Raw genomic sequence first — 20,621 nt, forward strand, 5'->3', positions numbered from 1 at the left:
TGTTAGTATTATCTTGGTGTTTATGAGAGATTTAGATCCAATCTACTAAGCATGTACAGACAGATAACAGATAAGCAGAGGTAATCAATCTAGAGAAACACATATATGATCCTAGTAAAAGCATATTTAAATCTACACCTCCGGTCCAGATCCTAAACCCCCCACCTTACACAAGAAAGCCTGTCATGATCACCTCTATCAACGCAAGAAGGTTAAGGGCACGATCAAGAGAACATTTCATACTCATCAGTAGATCAGGCATGCAAATCTGGTCACCACGACTACAAGAACACCCTAAGCAATCTATCATCAATTAATAGATTGAAAAGCAAGCAAACCCGATAAAGTATAAAACCATCAAAGGAGATACTTAAATCACTAAGAATACAAACACATATATTACTTTGCCAGGAATGATTGTACATCACAAGATCACCATCGGGATCCTACCTTGATCTTGATGACTCCAAGCTCCAGAACTCCAGTGTGATCTTCCTTGCAAGGTGATCACGCTGGTAGAGGTTCAGCTACGCTAACCCCCGACAACTGCACGACCCTCGGCTCTCCGAAGAGGTGTCCCTCAAGCTCATTCTGCTTCTCTGCTGCTTCACATCGAGTACGTCATCTTGGATATGGGGCTCGATGGATTTTTGGGATATTTATAGTCCAGAGAGCGCGTGGCAAAAATTGAAAGGTGAGGGGGCAAAGGAAACCCCCAGGCCGATCAGCATAGGAGGGTCCAGGCCGATTGGCCTAGGCCTTCCTTTTGGCCCCTCGTGTCCTACTTCGTCTCCAAGTCTCCCTCGATGCTCTCGAGTCTTCTTTTTACTTGTATGTGGACCTAGCACGTCGATAGCTTTGAGATGATATTGATCTTCAATAACTTTCCAAATCTCCACTTGATCTTCTCTAATTTCTTTTTGATCCCAAAGTGATCCTTGTCATATCTTCATAAACTTAGCCCCTAAGTCTACTCGGAGGATTGCTTGCCAAAAACGAGCTCGAGGTGGGACCAGGGAGCATTAGGCTGATCGACTTAGGCCCTTTCTATGCCCGCTAGTCTTCATCTTCATCTTGTTCGTTGCTCATTCAGGGCTTTATACAAAAGTATGCTTTTAGGTCTAATTTCCTGCAAAAATAGAATATCCTCCAAAATACAAAGCACAATTGAAAATGACCGATTTATTAGGTGTGATCAATAGTTTAGGTATTCAATTCACTTCATTATTGAAGATAAACAGGGGTAAAAGTGTGTCAATAACGAGCATCAATAAGTGCCCCTGGAGTGCCATGGGTCCTAGTCAGGATTTTCCGGTTCCATTCCCATCACCATTTGTGGACGACTGTGGTGGTGGCGCGGGTACTTCCATTTTCTGGACGTACATCGTCTTCCGTATTGGTGACCAGCTGGAGATTCACCATTCTTGCTGTGCAACAAAAGTGCCACGCTTGGTGCGTGGGAGGTGCCCTACCTCTGCCTATAGGTTTGCTGAATCCCTAAGTGTCCATTGCTCCACTCGCTGCGTTGCATCATTTTGTCTTGTTGGTAATCCTACAGTGAAAGCGTCGTGCCCGGTGCGCAGGGGAGGTCGCTAATGTAACATCCCACTTTTTAGAGTATTTAAAAATAAATACTTTTTAAAATTTTTCTTTAAATACATACTAAACTCCTTTCCCCGAAATATATAAAACCTATTTTGCAAAATAAACTATGCATTTAAAACTACATATGTGTTGCACTTGATTGTTTCCTTAGAACCTCCCTTCTAAAACGTAGATATATGATTTCCAAATCCTTCTTCCTCCAAACCCTAGAAATAATATTTAAAATCCATTTGAGTATTATTTACATCCAAAACCCTATAAAATTTCCACCTCATCATAGCCAAACATTCCTAAGTCAAGGATCCTTCCAAAAGCCCCATTTTTATATCCTATCCAAGCCCACACCTTATCTTCTATTTAAATTTGAAACCATTTCAAATTTGAATACAAACCCCTTAAAAAATCCTTCAAATAAACAACCAAACCCTTTATTCCCCATCCAGGCCGCCAACTTCGTTTTTGGCCCCCCTTCCATCTCGGCCCAGCTCACAACCCACCTTTCCCCACTGCACGCCTCTCCTCTTCCTGCTCCCCTGGCCCGACCCAGCCTAGCCCAGCAGTGCACGCCTCTCCTCTTCCTCCTCCTGCACGCAGCGTCGCCACCGCAGGTGATCCGCTCCCCCGACACCGTCGTGCCGCACTTATTGCGCGGTCGCTAGGTTTACTGCAATGTCGCACCCATCACCACCACGTGGGGCCATGCTGCTCTGCCCCATCCACCGCGCCAGAGTGCCTCCCCTTCCCTTCCTCCCTCTTCTTTGCGTGCCAAGCCACCGCACCCGAATGTTGCTGCACCCGCACCGGTGCCACACATCGCGCTGCACTGCATGCCGCCACGCGGACGTCTTTCCCTGCCAGGCTTAGCCATCAAGCTAACCACCCCTCTGCAACCCTACTCCACTGCCAACTACCATCAATGCCGCCGCCAGTTCCTTCCCCCTCTTCAGCCGGACTGATCCACCAGAGCCCCTATCCTCCCCTCCCTCCTCCGTGGCCACCATGTAAGCTCGGCGACGTGGTCGCCTCCCACTAGTCGCTCCGAACTATAAATAGTCCCCTCCGCCCCTCTCCAAAGCTCACACCAAGCCAACCATCCCCTTCCTTCATTTCTTCATGGTTGAGCTCCCTCCCTTCCTTTCTCCACCCCCACGACACCACCAGGAGGATCCCTGCGATCCTCGCTTCCTCCTGGTGCTGTCTCCATTGCTTCCTCCTGGTGTTGGCCCCGGCGCAGCCCCGGCGTGCCTCTGCATCCGTCAGCCCCCTCCGTCTCCTCCCTCTCTATGTAATTTTGATGGGTGGGCCTACCCGGCTAACGCCGCTTCCCTCCGCCGTCCACCCCCTCTCCCTCCGTCCCACGCACCCAGGTCTCATACACCCATGACTCAAACCATGCCCCAGTCCATAGCCCTTGGTCCATGGACCACAGCATAGTACCCGCGGCCCTGCCCCCTCGCGTGAGCACCTTCAAAAATGCTACGTGCACCTGGCCGTGTGTACACACAAACCTATTTCAAGCCCTTCCACACCTTAAAAAATCCCCAAATATTTGCAAAAAATCCCATAAAATCGCAAAAGACTATCCATGCCTTTCTTTTCTATAGTTCACCTCATATGAGTCCCTTTTCTATCTTTTACTATGATCTTAGAGCCCAACCTCATTAGGAGAGATGTCGCACCACCTCCACCCGCTGTAAGGTCGAAGGCCTCGGGTCAAAGCCGAGTGTGCCGTGCGTCCTCTAGCCACTATTACCCGTGTTGCTAACAGCACCCAACTGGCTGTTCCTCGCTACCCTATTGTCACCGCTAACCCCTATCGTTGTTGCGCATCTGCCTGATCTTGTATTGGCCTATTTGTCGCCATGTGTGCTATCCCCTAGCATCGGGATAAAGTGGTGTCCGTCGTACAAGCTCTCTAGTTTCAATCCTACTTGATCTTGCCCTACTGCGTCTGTCGCTATGTGTGCTATCCCATAGTGCCGGGACAGACCAACTGTCGCACAAACTCTCACGTTCTAGTTTTTAGGATCGTTCCATAATTCCCTAGTGACCCCAACCCCTTAAGGATCTGTCCAAGCCTCTGGTCCATTCCAACTGTTATGCTGCCTGTTGATGGCAGTTAGCATGCCAATTTGTGAACCGCAAGCGCACGGATCATCACAGCTTTTCCCTTAGTATTCCATCCAACATTTATCAATCAGTGGATCAGCAGTGAACTGACTAGGGTTTTCTAGCTAGCTCAACGGATCTAATCCTAGCATGAAGCATAGATTGCACATAAAGGGTAACCTTGATGTAAAGATGAATATCATGAGTAAAGGTAGATCACATCCATAGATATATATGATAACACCACAAAGGTAGCAAGAGCCTATCATCTTCTAGTTGTAGTTCTAGCCAACGAGCAAGCAAATCATACATCTGATCTAAAGTAATCTTTAAACTACTACCACCGGTCAACCTCCCGAAAAGCCCCACCCTACACGGAAGTAGACCCCATCTCGATCCCCCTTATCGGTGTAGGTAGTTTAAGGGCATGAACACAAGTGAACATGTCTAGCTATCAAGGAGGGTCAACATACTAGATCTAATCACCATGATTACATAAAGCATGCTATGTAGTCTAACCTTACATTAGACTAAGGAACAAGCATATTTAGGTCCAAATCCAACTTGTAGAAAAACCCTTCATTTATATCTTCCTGTGATTTTGCAATATGGTCCAAAACAATACACATATGTGAATATGGGGTTATTTCAGGTGCCAAGTGGTGCGTTAGTATAATAATATGCGTGCAAATACTATTTAAATGGCACTAAAAGTGTGTCAATAATGAGCATCAACAATCCCCCCATGCTTAAACCTTACTCGTCCTCGAGTAAGTCCAGGATACTTGCTTAATCAAGAAATCAGCATTGCTCTTCGATGCCATCCCTACACTCAGTTATACATAACAAGATACATTGCTCTCTCAAGTATTTAGCATTTAAAGTTCAAGTTGTGACCAGCTATTTTTTGTCATGGAAGATGGACTAGCAGTAAAGACTATGCCATAATAAATATATACAATGCTCTTGAATTTAAGTGAACTTCAGAACTTTACCTTGTTCCATCATGAAGAGTTTTTCAAAAAGATGCAAATCCAACATAAGTGAGATTCTCTTACAAAAGCTCATGTAAACACTCATCTCATCAAGTCACTCAAATCTATGCTAGATTATTTTCAACCTATTCTACTCATATATGAAGGTGGAAGGCTTATGTAGAGCTTGGTAGGTAAAAACAATCCTAGCAAAACATTATATCTGAAATATTATCAAACTAAGAGAGAGATCTATTGGGATTACTAAGACTTGTCAAAAAGGCCATGGAAAATAAACGTTAGAAAGGGAGAGGGATGGAACACACACCTTTAGATAGTGGACATGTGCACGGGTAAAGGGTGATCGCGAGACACAAGTGAAGTTCTCGTAATTGGATTTCACATGGTTGGAAAATGAGTATGGATCAATCTTTAATCTTGAGAGCACTGGGAACTTTAATGAGGCTCAAAGAACTGAGGAACATTTATTTCTTTTCTCCTTTATATTTTTTTATTTTTCATTCTTTTTTCTCTTCCTTCTTCTTTCTTTCTTTTTCCTCATATTTTTTTCTTTTTCTCCTCAAAACTTCTTGAAACATAGTACTACTCAACAGTACTTCGAGATAAAGCGATCACTTCTCCCCTCGTGCTTAGATGATGCTTGTCCTTGAGCATGTAAGAGAAAGAAAGATAAACTGCTGAGGTAAGTACTAAAATCGTCAATCTTCATCAGAAAATTATTTTATTCTTGTCGAGGATAATCCACCCCAAAATTCAGAGGGTCCAGGGGGGAAAACAACCCAGGCCGATCAGCCTGGCCCCTCCTAGCCTCTATTTCCTTCGATTTTTAGTTTTCACACTAGTGGACGCCTCCAAATATTATTTTTTATGAAAAGGTACTGATATATCTTCTGGATCCTTATCGAAACATTTTTGCATACTCAATAATAGGTTGTGGTCAAGGAGGTAGTCACAAAAACGATAATTTGGGTTTAGGTTGGAAGCCCAGCAAGGTTTATGAACTTTCCAGTGTAGAAACTCACAATGCATGGAAATAAAAGCTAGCAAGAAAAAGGTTTATACAAAGGAGATGACTAGCTTCTAAGTCTCATACCACATAAATCAATCTTAATCCAACTCATCAAAATATAAGCTTGCAATCTAAAGGTTTTATCATGAAATAAAGATCATGCATGAATATAGGCTCTGGTAGGTAGAACTTTGCAAGAGACTCACAAATGTAGATAGCATATGAATTCAGTTTAAATAAAAATAAATCAAGTTATCATGTCATCTGCAAACTTAAATCAAAGAGCAAAATAGAGTTTGTGGGTCTAGAATTTAGTCATTTAACCTCCATAATTAAAAGAGTCGGTATTTAATCAATTTAGGTTCATTAAATAGAGAGCAATTAGTTAAGTAATATACAACATTGTATAGGTAAAACAAAGCGGCAACCTTCATTATTTTTTTGTAAGCAAGATTATACCAAAATTATTAACATTGTGGTGAGCACAAGGTGATGGTAATCATGATTTATTGAAAACAAAACTAGGTTGTACTCCTAGTAGCCATGTTATTATCGAGAGATATACAAAGGTTGCATCGAGTCTATGGTTGAAGACTTAAACACGTGGACATTTATAAAGAGATGGACAAAGAGAAGGTTGAGGAAGAATTTACCGTCCTTTCGATGCTTGTATTAAAGTGTAGCGCAGCCTCCCCCATGCTTAAGCATTGTGCTTATCATGGAAGAAGAAAAATGAGCATCTTCTGGCAACCATGATTCTTGTATTGCATATAGCATTTTTATCTTCGTCTGCCAAGTCCTCCCCTATGCTTAGCATTGTACTAGACATGGAAGAAGAAGATGAAGAATTTTAGTGATTGTTCTTCATTTTTGTCGCATTTATTATCCTTCAATTTCTTCTCTTTTCCTTTCACAAAAATGCTTTGTCATGCCTGCAAAGCAATTCAAGTGCACATATTGCCCCCAGGGTGACTGTTGGGAGTAGAAGCAATTGCCAACAAACCAAAGACTTCCCTAAGACCTTAACTTGTGGCATAGCTAATTCAGTGAAATAAGAACAAAAACCTAATGAGTGTACATGTGTGCAAGCGTGAATGCAAATGATAGGAAGGAATATAAACAAAGACAATGTTTACACCAAGTTCTAAACACCATGCTTACAACTAGGTTGCTGAAATTCTCCATAGCCATACAAAATTATTAATCAATGTCAAACACCATGTTTATCCCTAAGATCAATAACTCTTTATAGCACAAGAAAAATAGAGCGCAATGTAAAGCTTATAAACCAACCAATGCAATATGGAGATGACATGAAAAGTTAGCAAGGTTTATTAAACTGAATGATGATGGTCTACAATCATGTCTAAACATCATGCTTACACAAGTTTGCAAAGGAAAATGACCTAGCAGCATTAACATGGATATAAATCATTCATCAAAAAGTTTTAGGAGAAAGCCAAGCTAACAAATGAATGATGGAATAAATGCAAATGCACATTCAAAAAGGTTAGCAAAAGCAGGGGGCTTGCAAGGTTGAAAAGACTATCGATATTGTTCCTCAATTAGTTAAGTCAAAAAGAATTGCTTAGTAATGACAAAGCAAGGCTGGCCACTTCATAAAAAGTCAAGCAATGTCAACAAGAAAATCATTCATCAAAAATCCCCAACAAACAAACTAACAGGGCTAAGGGTAGGTTCATAGGTACCCTATATTTTTAGCTTGAAATAAGAATTTTGGAGAAATCAAGCATATAAATTCTAACTAAGGAGGTTTTTTTAAAAAAGAAAAAGAAAAGAAAAGCCTTATTTTTGGATGAAAAGAAAAAACCTATGGTTTTAGGATGGCTCTAGGTAAGGGTGTAGTGTAAATGGTTTTGGGATTACGAAGAGTGGCTTTGGTAAAAGGCCTAGTTAGAACAGAGGAAAAAACAAGTCATGTCGATCTGAATGGTGCAGCAAGCCAATCAACACAAGTTAAACCTAGCTCTGTTGGCTCTGGTTTTCGGCGGGGCTGATAGGAAGGCTTAGGTGGAAAAAGGTTTTGATAAAAAACAACATGAAAACGCAATGCAGCATGAGGTGGAAGAACAAAGTGGCATGATATGGAGGTGGTCTAAAACAAAATAAAAGTCATCCTAAATTAACTAGCCACAAGTTTAGAATTGAAGGGTGGCGCCATACTTCATATTTCTCTCTAAAAAAGACACAAAGAAAAAGACTCTAAATACTAACAGCACAAAAAAAAGGTCTATAAGTTTTCCAAGATCAGATAATAATCCCTTAATATTATTTAAAGAATACAACATGTGGTTGCAGTATTTATTAGAGCAAAGGTACAATGTTACTTGATGTTTTTGATTGAAGAGCACAATATAAATAGTCATCTTATGAAAATAAAAATAAATAAAAAGATGGATTGCCTCTCGCAAACCTAGTCATATAGCTAGACGCCTCACCTTTCTCACATTCATGCAAAGCCATGGTCCTATGCGTGAGAATCCAAAGTGTCCATGCAGCTTGATGTCATCTTTTGTAATCCATCGTGGTTTGCTTCTAACATCTTCATGTATTGAATGTAGTCTGCTTGTGTCTTCATGTGTCAATGCTCCGGAGGTTTTTATTTTGTTCTAATATTCTGAAATTGATTATGTACACTTGATGAAAGCATTGCTCAAGCTCCTCTTCATTGTTGTCATCTCCATCTCCTTCACCTTGTTCTTCATCGCCTTGTTGCTGCCTCTTCTTCATGGATTTTCCCTTACGCCCAGAATAGAACATATAACAAAATATAGATTTATTAAAAAATTTAGAAATTACCTTTCCAATGAGTGGTCATTCATCTAAAATGGAGTTCAAATGAGAGAGTTATGCCCATTTTATTTCAACACTGCGTGCTGTCCAGAATTGATTTTAGGACGCGCAACGTTCAATGATTTTTCCATAACCGCTTGTAGGATCCTCTGATTACCTTGATTCTTGATTCGTTGGAATGTAGACTGCATGGAGCTTCTGAATATCTAAAAATATTCTATTGTTTTCTTCTGAGGTCGTGCAAAATTTGATGACAACAGTAGCTTTTTATGAATTGATCCGGAGATGTTGATGATCTTGATCTTGTGGTCTTTGGGGCATTGTGTCACACATCCTTTGGCATCAAGGGCATCACCATTGCTGCACCAGCGAGTAGCATGGCGACAATGATGCCTTGTATCCATAATTCTTTCTTTAGACAAGGTGCTAGGATTAGAGGAGGCTCTTGCTCTTTGTGTCGATGATCTAAGTAGTTTTCTTCCTTAGTTGCATCACTCAATTAGAAACTCTTGAGCATCCCACCGGAGAAGATTGGTAGTATCTTCTAATCTTGTTGCCTCCAGCATTGATCCTCTCCAAATCATTGCCTTCTATGTAGAGAGGTCCTCCAATCGTATCTCTTTGCTTAACACGGTTACTTCCAACACTTGTCACTTGAACAAACAAATCTCCAAGAACCATTAGTCTTATAAAAATAATTGACACATTGGCATATCTCGCTTATCATTATTTGTATTATATTCATTGGTGTGTGTTGGAGGTATGCCCTAGAGGCAATCATAGAGATGATGATATTCCATTTGTATCCATGATTTGTATATTGTGTTCATTGAATATCCATTAAAGGCTACTTGAATTGATTTGCAATTATGTGAATTGTATGTGAAACTCTTTACTTGTATGGTTATTCTAAAGTTGTCCCTGGTCGGAGTTCATGTGAGGACACACATGAATATTAGACTAGCACATGTATTAGTTGATGACTATGTTTCACAAGTCATGGACATGGAGATGTTGAACTAATAATGTGGACACATGTGGAGACATGTGTTAGGACTGACCCAACACGAGAAGTAGTTCTCTCTTTAAACAACATATACGCTTTGTCCTTAGACCTGAGATTGTCGCATGTATTCTAGATGTGGATTGACCTACTTAGGGGCTATCAAACGCTACACCGTAACAGGGTAGTTATAAAGGTAGTTTTCGGGTTGGTCAAGAAGCATGCTATGAGACATGGTCAATCAAGATGGGATTTGCCCCTCTCTGATTGAGAGTGATATCTCTGGGCCCCTCGAGTGATCGGATCCGAAAATGCATGGCCATGCTACGTACGGTTAAGAGTTAACCTACAAAGGGATTCCGAATCACAGGATCGAGAAAGAGCGGTCGGCTTGAAGCTAGACCAAATATCGTGAGGCAAAAGGAATAGCATGTATATTATGTTGTGATGGTTCGTCTGATATGATCTTCGTATGCGTATAGGAGTTGGCACGTCTTGCTAGAGGCCGCTACCGACTATTGGGCCGAGTAGGAGTACTCGGGCCATGTCTATACGTATCCGAACCCATAGGGTCACACACTTAAGGGGCTGGAAGCCCAATTCGGATCTGATCCGAGTTGGATTAGGTTTAGGAGTACTAATGGGCCTCGGATCCAGAGGCCCATCAGGAACCCCTATAAATAGTGGGGTGGGGGCGCCCTAGGGTTGGACACCTTTTGGCTGAACACACCTGCCGCGCCTCCCACGCCCTCGCTTGTTGCAACTCGCGGATCTAGCAGTCCGGCTTGCGACGCTTCCTCCCTGCACGTGTGGATACCTTGGAGGTGTTGCGCTTGCAGCACTTGGACGAGCCATCGACGAGCCGCCGACGAGCCACGACGAGCCGACGACGAGCCGCGGTACCGGAGGCGACCTTGCTGCACGTGGACGAGCTGCTGAGGAGCTGCTGGACGTGATCGACTACGTACGACTACGTTGATCGACTACGTACGACTATGTGATCGTCTTCTCTGCACCGACGCATATCTACATCTTCCGCACCAGTAGTGCGTCGAGTGGTAATCCCGTAATCCTTATACGGCAGTTCTTCCTGGTTATACGCGGTAGAAAATTTTGATTTGCACTAGCGTAGCCTACCTCGTAACCTAACAGTGGTATCAGAGCCTTAGCTGCTTAGTTTTGGATTCGGGATGTGTGCATATGGAGATATGCGAGTTCTCTGTTTGATCTATGTCCTGATTTCGTGCCCTTGCTGCAATGGTAGTGTAACGACATACTCCTACCGGTCGGTTTCCGCCATCGGAGTTAAGTGATACACGTAAACCCAGTTGCAGTGAGGGAAGATCAATATGATTGGTCGAATCGAGATCCAGGGTCATACGCCAGGCGCATTAGATGTGCTATAGTAGATGGGATCTACTGCCGGGGTCGGGATTTTGCCGTATGCGCATGCTGCGGTAAATCAGCCGTAACTTTTCGGTACGATCTCGGATCGGGGCGATTTCTATACGAAAATTGATCTACAGAAAAAGTTACACGTGAATTTCAACCGCTTTGCCGTTTTCGGCGAAATTAGATTTGCCAAATTCGGCTTGGAAGATGGAGTTTCGGGCCTCCGAAGTTTGGAACGTTAGGACGCCTAACTCTCTTTTGCAGGATGTATGTATATATCTTGTGATCAGTATGGCCCCCTTGTGTATGTGATGCATGTGTGTAACTCATTCGTGACCTGCGTGTCACGCGTACGGCAACACGGCAGGAGCCATATGTGTTGTCACTTTAATGTATTTAATGGTCTGCGTACCAATCTGTGATGATCCAAGCAACTGTGTAATCTTCATTACTAGATTCTTTACTAGCTATTAGGCGTAATAGCATGCTCTAGTTCTTGGAGGACTCATCACTAGAAGGATGGCGCACATGGAACATGGAGATGGAGATCACCATGGTGAACAGGTTCTATGGAGATGGAGATCACCATATGAAAACGGGCCATACTGTGTCACAAGCTGTGTGAATGCTATTCTATTTATGTTTTACTTTCTGCATGCTGTGATGTTAGAAGTAGAACGATCCCTCGCAAAGTTTAAGTTAGTATGCCCTCCCAACTAAAACTTGCACCGTCCCATGTCTTGTACAATTAGTGGTGGGTCTATGAAATTAGGGTGCCACTAGTTTTCCTTGACTAGACGGGTTTGTGTCGGACACTTACACGCATAAGGGTTGGTTAGCTTAACGAGGTCATCTTAACGGTTAAGGACCTTGGGGCATAAAGGTTGGGCGCCGAGACATAGAGATGTCACCCAACAACAGGAGTCATATGTTGATATGATTAGCAAAAGTTGCTTACCGATCTACCTCGTTTGCTAGCGGTGATGCTAAAGCTCACTAGTGAACTTGTTAGTTGTGGATCCTGAATCACTAAGTTTCAATAGAGGGATATTGATTTTAGTGGGAGTAGATTCTGTTAAAATAGTTTAAAGTAATTTGCTCTATCATGGATACGTTTGTCTTAGTGTATTTTGCATTACTTTTGTTGTAGATTAAATGGCACCTAGCAACACCACCGCATCGTTTGCTTTGCGTTCGGTCCTTGAGAAGGACAAGTTGAATGGAACAAACTACTCGGATTGGATCCGTAACCTGAGAATTGTTCTCAGGGCTGAGAAAAAGGAAGATGTTCTAGACACCCCACTACCACCAGTACCTGCTGATGATGCATCTGCTGCCGTTAAGGCTGCTTACAAGAAGGCATTTGATGCTAATCTTGAGGTAAGCTGCCTTATGCTTGCTTGCATGGAACCCGAGCTGCAGATGCAGTTCGAAACAAATCATGAGGCTTACGATATGATCGTGGCGCTCAAGGACATGTTCCAGACACAGGCTAGGACCGAAAGGTTCAATGTGTCCAAAGCCTTTCTGGAGTGCAAGTTAGCAGAAGGCGCAGCAGTAGGACCACATGTAATCAAGATGGTTGGTTACACTCAGCGATTGGAGAAGCTGGGCTTCCCAATGGGCAAAGAGTTGGCCACTGACTTCATTCTCTCATCTCTTCCGCCTAGCTATGGGAACTTCATCTCGAACTACCATATGCATGGGACGGAGAAGGGTCTGAATGAGCTGTGTGGTATGCTCAAGACAGCAGAGGTAGACATTAAGAAAAGCGCTAGTACCAGCCATGTGATGGCTGTACAGAACAAGCCTACTTTTAAGAAGAAGGGCCATTCTTGGAAGAAGAAGGGCAAGGCTGGAACGTCCAAGCCAAACCCACCGCCCAAGGCTAAAGCTGGACCTGCTCCAGATAAAGAGTGCTTTTACTGTCATGAACTTGGTCACTGGAAGAGAAACTGCAAGCAGTACCTAGCTTCGTTGAAGAACGGCGGAAGTAAGAGTACTTCTACCTCAGGTACGCTTGTTGTTTATGTTATAGACAACATATTTCTCGCTGATACAGTTATTAATTCTTGGGTATTTGATACCGGATCGGTTGCTCATATTTGCAATTCGATGCAGGGAATGATAAGAAGTAGAAGCGTGGAAAGAGGAGAAGTTGATTTCCGCGTGGGCAATAATGCAAGAGTTGCTGCTTTGACCGTCGGGACGATGCAACTCCACCTCCCGTCAGGATTTATTATGGAGTTGAATAATTGTTATTTTGTTCCTAGTTTAAGTCGAAACATTTTGTCTCCTTCATGTTTGATGAGGGATGGTTATTCATTTGCGAGTGAAAACAATGGTTGTGTGATCTCTAAGAATAATATGTTTATGGCTTTTGCACCCATTGTGAATGGATTATTTGTTTTAAATCTTGATGGTTCACCTGTCTGTAATGTAAGTGCTAAAAGGCCTCGGCCAAATGATTTGAGTCCTACCTACTTGTGGCATTGTCGTTTGGGTCATATAAGTGATAAGCGCATGAAGAAGCTCCATTCTGATGGACTTCTAACTTCGTTTGATTTTGAATCATACGAGACATGTGAGGCTTGCTTGCTAGGCAAGATGACCAAGACGCCTTTCACAGGATTTCCTGAGAGAGCAGTAGACTTGTTGGAACTCGTACATAGTGATGTATGCGGACCAATGAGCACGACGGCTAGAGGAGGATTCCAATACGTCATAACTTTTACTGATGATTTTAGTAGATATGGCTATGTCTACTTAATGAGGCACAAGTCCGAAACCTTTGAAAAGTTCAAGGAATTTCAGAATGAAGTTGAAAATCAGCGTGGCAAGAAAATTAAGGCCTTACGATCTGATCGTGGAGGCGAGTATTTGAGCCACGATTTTAGCAATCATCTAAAGAGTTGCGGAATTGTTCCACAACTTACGCCGCCTGGAACACCTCAGAGAAACGGTGTGTCCGAGCGACGTAATCGAACTTTGTTAGACATGGTTCGATCAATGATGAGCCAGTCGGACCTACCGTTGTCATTTTGGGGATACGCTCTAGAAACAGCAGCTTTCACACTAAATAGGGTACCATCTAAATCCGTAGTTAAGACACCATATGAGATATGGACTGGAAAGGTTCCTAGTCTGTCTTTTCTAAAGATTTGGGGATGTGAAGTGTTTGTCAAGCGACTTCAGTCGGACAAGATCACACCCAAATCGGATAAGTGCATTTTCGTGGGATATCCAAAGGAAACTTTGGGATATTATTTCTACAACCGATCAGAAGGCAAAGTGTTTGTCGCTCGGAACGGGGTTTTCCTAGAGAAAGAGTTTCTCAAAGGAGAAAAGAGTGGAAAGACAGTGCATCTTGAAGAAGTTCAAGATGAGCCAATCGGGCAAGAATCAATGAGTGATGCTAACGTAGCAGAACAAGTTGAGATACCCATGGCAAGAGAAGCACCGCCACAACCACGAAGGTCGGCAAGGCTCCGCGAAATGCGAGAAATATTATTGTTGGACAATGATGAGCCTGCGACATATGCAGAAGCAATGATGGACCCAGACTCCGAAAAATGGCAGAGTGCCATGCAATCCGAAATAGAGTCCATGGGAGACAATCAAGTTTGGAACTTGGTTGACCCGCCTGATGGTGTTAAAGCCATAGAGTGCAAGTGGATCTATAAGAAGAAAAAGGACATGGATGGAAATGTTCACATCTATAAAGCACGACTTGTCGCAAAAGGTTTTCGACAAGTTCAAGGAGTTGACTACGACGAGACCTTCTCGCCCGTAGTGATGCTTAAGTCCATTCGGATTATTCTAGCTATAGCTGCATATTTCGATTATGAGATATGGCAGATGGATGTCAAGACAGCTTTCCTGAATGGAAACTTAGCTGAGGACGTGTATATGATACAGCCCGAGGGTTTTGTCGATCCGAAAAATGCTGGAAAGGTATGCAAGCTTCAGAGATCCATTTATGGATTGAAGCAAGCATCTAGGAGTTGGAACATTCGTTTTGATGAAGTGGTCAAAGGGTTTGACTTCACCAAGAACGAAGAAGAATCTTGTGTTTACAAGAAGGTTAGTGGGAGCTCTGTAGTATTTCTAATCTTATATGTGGATGACATATTACTGATTGGAAATAACATTCCTATGCTTGAGTCCGTAAAGACTTCACTGAAAAATAGTTTTTCGATGAAGGACTTAGGGGAAGCGGCATATATTCTGGGTATTAAGATCTATAGAGATAGATCGAGAAGGCTTATAGGTTTAAGCCAAGATACTTACATTGACAAAGTGTTGAAGCGGTTCAGCATGGAAGAGGCAAAGAAAGGGTTCTTGCCTATGTCACATGGCATACATCTCAGCAAGACTCAGTGTCCTTCGACTGCTGATGAGCGGGATCGCATGAGTAGAGTGCCATATGCCTCGGCTATTGGATCTATCATGTATGCAATGATAAGTACTCGCCCAGATGTTTCATATGCGCTAAGTATGACAAGCAGACACCAATCTGATCCAGGTGAGAGTCACTGGACAGCGGTGAAAAACATTCTTAAGTACTTGAGAAGGACTAAAGATATGTTCCTCGTTTATGGAGGTCAGGAGGAGCTCGTTGTAACAGGTTACACCGATGCTAGTTTCCAAACCGACAGAGATGATTCAAAGTCACAATCAGGATTTGTGTTCACGCTGAATGGTGGTGCTGTTAGTTGGAAGAGTTCCAAGCAGGAGACGGTGGCCGATTCTACGACAGAAGCCGAGTACATCGCGGCTTCGGAAGCCGCGAAGGAAGGTGTTTGGATAAGGAATTTCCTCATTGAGCTTGGTGTGTTCCCGAATGCGTCCAGCCCATTGAAGGGCAATTGCGCAAGCAAAGGAGCCAAGGAACCACCAGAAGAACAAACACGTAATGCGGCGATTTCATCTCATTCGAGACTTCGTTAACCGGGGTGAGATCAAGATATGCAAAATACACACAGATCTGAACATTTCTGATCCGTTGACAAAACCACTCCCGCAAGCTAAGCATGATGCGCATGTAAGAGCTATGGGTATTAGGTACCTTCTAGATTGACTCTAGTGCAAGTGGGAGACTGTTGGAGGTATGCCCTAGAGGCAATCATAGAGATGATGATATTCCATTTGTATCCATGATTTGTATATTGTGTTCATTGAATATCCATTAAAGGCTACTTGAATTGATTTGCAATTATGTGAATTGTATGTGAAACTCTTTACTTGTATGGTTATTCTAAAGTTGTCCCTGGTCGGAGTTCATGTGAGGACACACATGAATATTAGACTAGCACATGTATTAGTTGATGACTATGTTTCACAAGTCATGGACATGGAGATGTTGAACTAATAATGTGGACACATGTGGAGACATGTGTTAGGACTGACCCAACACGAGAAGTAGTTCTCTCTTTAAACAACATATACGCTTTGTCCTTAGACCTGAGATTGTCGCATGTATTCTAGATGTGGATTGACCTACTTAGGGGCTATCAAACACTACACCGTAACAGGGTAGTTATAAAGGTAGTTTTCGGGTTGGTCAAGAAGCATGCTATGAGACATGGTCAATCAAGATGGGATTTGCCCCTCTCTGATTGAGAGTGATATCTCTGGGCCCCTCGAGTGATCGGATCCGAAAATGCATGGCCATGCTACGTACGGTTAAGAGTTAACCTACAAAGGGATTCCGAATCACAGGATCGAGAAAGAGCGGTCGGCTTGAAGCTAGACCAAATATCGTGAGGCAAAAGGAATAGCATGTATATTATGTTGTGATGGTTCGTCTGATATGATCTTCGTATGCGTATAGGAGTTGGCACGTCTTGCTAGAGGCCGCTACCGACTATTGGGCCGAGTAGGAGTACTCGGGCCATGTCTATACGTATCCGAACCCATAGGGTCACACACTTAAGGGGCTGGAAGCCCAATTCGGATCTGATCCGAGTTGGATTAGGTTTAGGAGTACTAATGGGCCTCGGATCCAGAGGCCCATCAGGAACCCCTATAAATAGTGGGGTGGGGGCGCCCTAGGGTTGGACACCTTTTGGCTGAACACACCTGCCGCGCCTCCCACGCCCTCGCTTGTTGCAACTCGCGGATCTAGCAGTCCGGCTTGCGACGCTTCCTCCCTGCACGTGTGGATACCTTGGAGGTGTTGCGCCTGCAGCACTTGGACGAGCCATCGACGAGCCGCCGACGAGCCACGACGAGCCGACGACGAGCCGCGGTACCGGAGGCGATCTTGCTGCACGTGGACGAGCTGCTGAGGAGCTGCTGGACGTGATCGACTACGTACGACTACGTTGATCGACTACGTACGACTACGTGATCGTCTTCTCTGCACCGACGCATATCTACATCTTCCGCACCAGTAGTGCGTTGAGTGGTAATCCCGTAATCCTTATACGGCAGTTCTTCCTGGTTATACGCGGTAGAAAATTTTGATTTGCGCTAGCGTAGCCTACCTCGTAACCTAACAGTGTGAACTCAATAGTAGATGCTGGGCCACTAACAAAGTTAACACCTACTACTAAAGAGTTGGGCTTGATGTTGTTATCATCTTATCAAGGTGAATTGAGACTTAATGAAGTCCATGTTCGATCATCTGGCATCTAGTATTTACGTGCTTTCAAGGATGCAAAGAAGAAAAATAGAGTATATGCAATAAAAAGAATTAAGGTTAGTCTGAAAAATTAGATAGATCGCCCCAGGGTTTGAGTTGCCGATCCCTGGCAACGGTGCCAGAAAAGCTTTTCTACGGCAGTTAGCACGCCAATTTGTGAACCGCAAGTGCACGGATCATTGCAGCTTTTTCCTGAGTATTCCATCCAAGGTTTATCAATCCGTGGATCGGCAGCGAACTGACTAGGGTTTTCTATCTAGCTCAACGGATCTAATCCTAGCATGAGGCATAGATTGCATATAAAGGGTAACCTTGATGTAAAGATGAATATCGTGAATGAAGGTAGATCACATCCACAGATATATATGATAACACCACCAATGGTAGCAAAAGCCTCTCAACTTCTAGTTGTAGTTCTAACCAATGAGCAAGCAAATCATGCATCTGATCTACAGCAACCTTTAAACTGCTACCCCCGATCAACCTCCCGAAAACCCCCGCCCTATACGGAAGCAGACCCCATCACGATCCCCCTTATCGGCGCAGGTAGTTTAAGGGCACGAACACAGGTGAACATGTCTAGCTATCAAGAAGGGTCAACATACTAGATCTAATCACCATGATTACATAAAGCATGCTATCTAGTCTAACCTTGCATTAGAATAAGGAACAAGCATATGCAATTTAGACACCAAATTCGCCCTAATCAGAGTCGGGATGAGGGAGATATGCTTCATGCAAGATCTGCTGCTTCTGCGGGCCTTCTGACCTTCCAATCTTGGGTTTCCCTTAGCTTGACCATGAGATCGACTTGCCAAATCTCCACATACTTCGCCTATATGTAATCTAGAATGATAGTTCATCGAATGTGGATGCATTTGGATAGTGAATTGGTCCAGGCTGATCGGCCTATGGGTCCTAGGCCAATCGGCCTACCCTCTTTTGGTCTTCGCTTGTCCTCGTCTTTCTCATGTAGACTTCTTGTGTTGTCCAAAGTCCAGGTTAAAATCTAACTTGTAGAAAAACCCTTCATTTATGTCGTATTTCCTGTGATTTTGCAATATGGTCCAAAACACAACACATATGCAAATATGGGGTTATTTCATGTGCCAAGTGGCAGGTTAGTATAAGAATATGCGTGAAAATACTATTCAAATGGCACTAAAAGTGTGTTAATAACGAGCGTCAATATTGCCCAAACCAAACCCCAAATATCGTCCAGGCATAGCCATTATGCTGCTTGCCCAAAACCTCAAGTCTCATCTAGACCTAGCCGTTATACTGCTCGACTAAAACCCTAAGTATCAACCGAGCCTAGCCATATTGCCGCTCAACCTAAATCTCAAATATCGTCCAAACCTAGCCGTTGTGCCACCCGACCAAAACCTTAAACAACCCAAGGGAATTAATCATAAAAATTCCCAAGAATTTTCTGAATATCCAGCCACCCAACCCATTAATTATTTAGAAACCGATCTCCAAATAATTAATGAATTAACCCTCCTTTACCTAGGAATTCACCTTTCATTATCAGGTAATTCCCAGAATACTCATCCTTTTTCTTTCTTTTCATTTTTTAGGAATTGCTTGGTGTATTGTTTTATTGATTGTCGTTTTGTATGCTTTCGCCAGTCGGTAGACGACTAGGCTCTGCCCAAACCTGAGGATCCAGAAGGCATGAATCCAAGAACCCTGGTCACCCTAGGAGACATTAAGGATTTTCGATGAAGGCAAGTCCCGACTCCTAGTTTATGTTTTATCCTACTGAGCGCGAGAGCAATAAATATTGCCAACCTAATACGGATTGCATTGTTTTCTTTTAAGAACTATTTCTTTAGAAATACATGCTTACTAGATCAACCCTTTTTGCTATTGAAATGCCACAGGCCAAACTATCCTAGGAAAACTACCTTCCCTCCAACCCTCCCTATAATAGATATGCTAGACAAGTTGAGTCATGCCCCGTAAATAGGGATAAAACATGGTTGGATCCTCTACGGGGAGGATCTAGCACCCCACCATAAAATTTGTATTTCTATAAAAGACTTAGGCAGGGTTTTCCTTTTGGGGAAAGCGTGAGTTAATTATAAAATGATAGTAACTGAACCCCTAGGGTCTATTTTGGGCCTGCAGGTAAGAGGATAACTCCTTGGAGGACATATTGCCCTGGCACTTACCCTGGTCATGTAAAGGACCGGTTCATTGGGAGAATCGTTCTTGTGACACATACAGCCATATATGCTAAAAAGGTACAGCCTTCAATAGTACCTGTTCATGTGAGGCCTTGATTCAAACCTGGTAGCTGAACCTAGTCATCCATCCCAAGGGGCCAAGGTGGGCAACAGATATGCTAGAGCAGGACTTTCGCATAATCCCGGGTCCAGTCAGCACGGGTCAACTACTTAGAGGGTCAGAGACCCTGAGGGCTAGAGGCCCTATGTATATATTTGTGCACATTTCTCGGGATGTATGGGCTGACGAATGTATGAATGTGTACACCTCTGCGCAGAGTTTTGATCTATCGATAGCCGATGCTCGCGGTTATGAGCCCACTTTGTTGAAGCCCCCATGATTAGTCTTTGGGTGGGAATTAGTGTGATAAAAATGCCGGATGAAGGTCGTGGATCGGATTCCAGAATTAAAACCTGGGGACTGGTAGGGGAGGTAGTTTTCCCCCTTTAGGACCACAACTTTCATAATATAATAATAACCTTATTAGAGAGTCTTTACACTCCTCACCTTTTAATCCACTTTGCAAATGTGAGATGCTTTAGGCATAGGTTTTGCCCCCTCAACCATATTCCTTGACTACCTCCCATATTGCATTTAATATACTAGTTAAGGTTGGGATTTGCTGAGTACCAACTATAAGTGTACTCAGCCTTGCTTTCATCATACAGGTTTCTACGTGTTCTTGACCATTTTGATAGTGGATGGGTACCTGCGCTTCGCTAAGGTGAAAACCTTCCTTTTATTAAATTATATGCCTTTTATTGCTTAAAATACTAAACTGTGATGGTAACTATATTAGCCTACTGATCCAGGGAC

The sequence above is a fragment of the Setaria italica genome, chromosome IX, assembly GCF_000263155.2.
Source record: "Setaria italica strain Yugu1 chromosome IX, Setaria_italica_v2.0, whole genome shotgun sequence".
Taxonomy (NCBI): domain Eukaryota; kingdom Viridiplantae; phylum Streptophyta; class Magnoliopsida; order Poales; family Poaceae; genus Setaria; species Setaria italica.